The sequence below is a fragment of the Austrofundulus limnaeus genome, unplaced genomic scaffold, assembly GCF_001266775.1.
Source record: "Austrofundulus limnaeus strain Quisiro unplaced genomic scaffold, Austrofundulus_limnaeus-1.0 Scaffold541, whole genome shotgun sequence".
Lineage (NCBI taxonomy): Eukaryota > Metazoa > Chordata > Actinopteri > Cyprinodontiformes > Rivulidae > Austrofundulus > Austrofundulus limnaeus.
The window spans coordinates 199777-204141 of NW_013952943.1; positions in this window are offsets into that span (position 1 = coordinate 199777).

Consider the following 4365-nt stretch of genomic DNA (forward strand, 5'->3'; position numbering starts at 1 on the left):
GTATAATATATTTCTTTGGCCAGACAGACAGTGTATAAAAATTTATTTTTAAAAAACAAAACAAATTACATTGTAATACTATAAAGTTGATTTACAACCAAAACTGTATAGGATATGAATTATTTTCAAGAACAACATTGGTAATAACTGACGTTACATTCAAGTTAAAATGTAGCCAGTGATTTGAGTGGACATGTGTTTAATCTGTATTCTCTACAAATATAAACTCAAAACTTGGAAAATCTTTACATAATATGTCACTTTACATGTTACTAGATGTAATCATGTTTTTTTTTTTTTTTACCTGCAATGGTAGAAACTGAAATAGCCGAGGTGTTTGGTCGTTCTTACCATCTGTCAGCCATCTTGGTTCACTGACTATTTTTTCCCATTGCAATGACCAGCCAATAGGATTTTTTTGTATGGGATGATGTAATAGCTTCCACTAGAGTGGATTATATGCAACAATGCCCAAAATTGCAGGCAAATATATAGAAAAAAAAAACACCTTTAAACAGCTGTAGTGACCTCTATGCACGAAAGGGTTAAAGACAATGAAGCAATCCTGTCTCTAAGAAATGATTTCTGCTGTTCTTAAGTTTTAATTATCTCTTTGTTGAAAAGTTCAAACCAGTGCCAGCCATTTTCTGAATCATAGATGGTACGGACCAATTAAAGAGCAAAGGTTTTAGTTCAATCTCCAGTATCTAACTTGTTTTTTTTAACCATTTCCCTCTCTTCAAAACACTTGGTTGTTGTTTAATTGCATGCTTTTATGTGGCTCATATTCTTCTTACGCAAACCAAACGCTCAGAAGTCTCAGCTCATGGGCTGCTGTTCTGAAATGTTCCCTGTCAGAAGCTCTAGAGATGATTTTGAATTCATTGTTACCTCATTAATCACAGAATATGCCTTGAAGTAGAGCAGCTTTAAAACCACGATCATTCCTATTGAGCAATAATCTTTTTTGGATTAAAAAAGATGTATAATAGCCATATGGCAGAAACAATTGCTTTTCTACCCACTTGTAGAAAACATTCTTGTAAATAATAAGCATTAGTTATTAATTTTGTGTTTAATACACCGTTCTCAGRAACTTCTTGAAATGAAGTGTTAGTTGTTTAGTTGTGATCTTTGTGGCGACAGCAACACTGTTGGAATGCTACTACAAAAGTGAAAGAGGCTAAGACTAGAGGATGTGAGACATCCAGGTTGACTAGGAAACAACTTTTAACCTGATGTACCAACATTTGAACGTGGAAGCGGCTGTCACACCTGAGATAGAGCAAAGTCCAGGGTGTGCCAGGACATCATCATCATCTTCACCACCTGAGGATGAGCATTGTCACTGAAAAGCCCTGACAGACTTAACAGCAAAGTAATATTTAATACTTTACTGGGGTGGCTGCCGGAGTCCGGCGGGTGGTCGGTTGGGGGTGGGCACCTGGCCGTTGGTAGGGTGTGGCGGTGGTCCGGGGCGTGGCTTCGCTGGGGTGGGGGGCTGGTCAGTCGGCCTGGTGCAGCCCRGGCTGGGACTTGGCTGTCTGCTCCTCTTCACCCCAAATTGAAGGGGTCTACCTCCTGGTTTCGGATGTGAGCTACCCTCTGAATGGGGCGGGTGCATATCCTGGACCTGGGGGTATAGAGTATGTATGGGGAGAGTGAGTGGAATGTGGCATTCATCTTGTGCATCTTGAATGAGTGGGTGAGAGGATGAGGGTGGGGCTGTGTGATTGTGTTTATGTATGCTTGTGTTTTTGTCAGGCTGGGACTTGGGCAGCCCATTCTTAGGGATCATTCGAGGGCCCATTGCTTCCCCTGCTGCACTGCCCTCTGGTGGGTTGGGCCCGCCGGCACGCTGGTGGCTCTCGTTGTCCGGGGCTGGGTGCTTGGGCATGCTCGGCCCGGTGGGGCTTGGGTCCCCCTGGCCCTGTCGGACCTTGGGGGGTGCGCCCCATGGGCCCGGGCCTCTGTGTCCATGCCTGGATCCACTCTGGCACGGTGGGTAACGGCGGGGCCTGTGAGTTCATCGCTGCTGGCCCCAGGGCTTACTGTGTATGGTCGCTGGTGGGGCTCTCCCAGTTCTCTCCTGTGGTCCCCTTTGGGGGGTGGGTGGGCGGCCCTTCCGGCGCGGGCGTCTCCGCGCTTGGGGTCCCTCTCGGGGTCTTTGGCACTGGTCTCCCTTATGTCGGCTTCGGGCTTTGTGGGTCAGGTCTGTGGTCCTCCACAGTCACTTTGAAACATTGCATTGGAGAGATCTTGTATATACATGCATGCTCACAACCGCACACTTTATAGAAGAATTAAAAAATAAATAAATAATAATACTTTAATCGATGCCTACGTTTGCCTTTTCATTCATTGTCTGTACTTTAACTATTGCCTGTTCTTTTTTATTGCCTGTATTTCCATGGTGTTTTAGTCACTGTTAAGGTCATCATAGGTGGAGCATAATGATGTTAAATATTGTCAAATATCATTTAATTGGTATAACACTGCTGTGCCCTAATGTAAATTGTTTTAATTAGTTTTTCAGGACCTGTGCTGCTGACTTCTTGGTCAGGTCACCCTTGGAAAAGAGATCTTGATCTCATTGATGTTTTATTTTTTAAATATCTGGTTAAATAATGGTGATATATGCAGTATATACAGTATAATACAAGGGCAGCTGACCTAACACTGAAGATCACAACCAAGTTGCTCRCCTATGGCTTACACCCGTTGTCTTGTGAAAGTCTGCTAGAAGAGGTGAATGCAAACTACTAGCATCTTCAAAGTCACCAGTTAGATGGTACACACCACAGCAACAGTTATCACTGAAATACTTGGCTTGATATCCACYACAGCTTTGTTTTCTATGGAAAGGTTAGGCGTTAAGATGAAGGCAACACAAAGAGAAATCAACCAGCTGAAAGGGACAAGCTTTTTCTCATCTTGCCCATACCACCCATTACTTACCCCCATTTTCTCCTCACCTCTAAGACCCTTAGTATAATGAAACTGTAACTAAAATAAAATAAAAAAAGAAGAAAAAAGTGGTGCTTTGTTAAAGCACCAGTACCCAACCCTGACGCTAGATGACAGCCTTCCCTTGTGTTTAACAATGGCAGCTCCACAACAATGAGGCTACAAAGCAAAATGGTTCCAGTGCTATTATAGCCCACATCTGGAAACCTTAAGACATCCTCAATGTTGAGAATGTCAGGGAGAGAGTGGGGGGGAAAAAAATCAAGTTTAAGATGATGGTTGAATAATTAGTTCTGAGCTCAAACTTGTGACACTTAATCACCTCTATGTTTGAGTAGTTTAAGTGCTCATAACRGAGTGATTTTTGTAAAACAAGGTAKTGTGATTGTGARAAATCTGTCTCTGGTTTTGACCCAAAGGTTTGTAACTCTGTGTGTAAATCAGATTAATAACTGTGATTGCTTTATTTAAAGTATGAAAGGTGTGTTGGTGGTATCCCGTCGTTTCCATGAGGCTTATTATAGAATAAAACTCTCCATGCCTTTTCCACTGCAGTGTGATTTGGGTGGGGGCCTGGGTGTACTTTTTCAGACTCATAACCTGCAGGGCTTACTTGGGTTACCCTTGCCCCACCAGCGGCTGACTGCCTGTGCAGGCTTATGTGAGTTTAGGGAGCCATGGAGAGTACGCCCAGGAACAGCTGACAATTTATGCTAGTGGGGCCCCCACATTCTCAGAGAGGAGAGGGGGAGGAAGAGAAGGCAGGAGGACTGAAGACAGGAGACRGAGGAGGGCGAAGAAGGGGAAAAGAGAGAGGAGTGGGTGAGAGTGAAGCAGAGCTGTGGGTTGTTGGGGGCGAGGAAAGAAGAAGAGAGGGGGGAGCGAGGGGAAAAAGGAGGCAGTCTTGTTTGTAGCTTGTCAGCAATTGCTTGAGACAAGCTTCCCCTCCATGTGTGAAAGCTACTTGGCAGGAATGCTTGGACTGTACCAAGTGGAGCCAGGAGAGAGGGGGTGGGGTGTGTGTGTTGTGTGTGGGGGGATCCAGGAGAGGAACAGACCAGGATTGAGGAGCCAGTGTGTGGCTGAAGTAATCCTTCAGCAGCGTCGGCTCTTTGATGCTGTATCTTTGTGTGTGTGTGTTTGTGGAGACTGTGTGTGTGTGTGTGTGTGAATGAGGCTGCAGCGAGGTCTCTGTATGAATATGTGTACTCTCTCCCCAGCAGCAACAAAAGAGAGGGAATGAGACACCCCCCCTGTCACCCCCCCTTGCCTGCTCAAGAGAAAGAAAGAAAAAAAAAAGGGGGGAAAGATGATGAAACCTGAAATGGTCCTGCAGTGTGAACTGTGGCTGTGCATTAATACACACACACACACACACACACACACACACACACACAC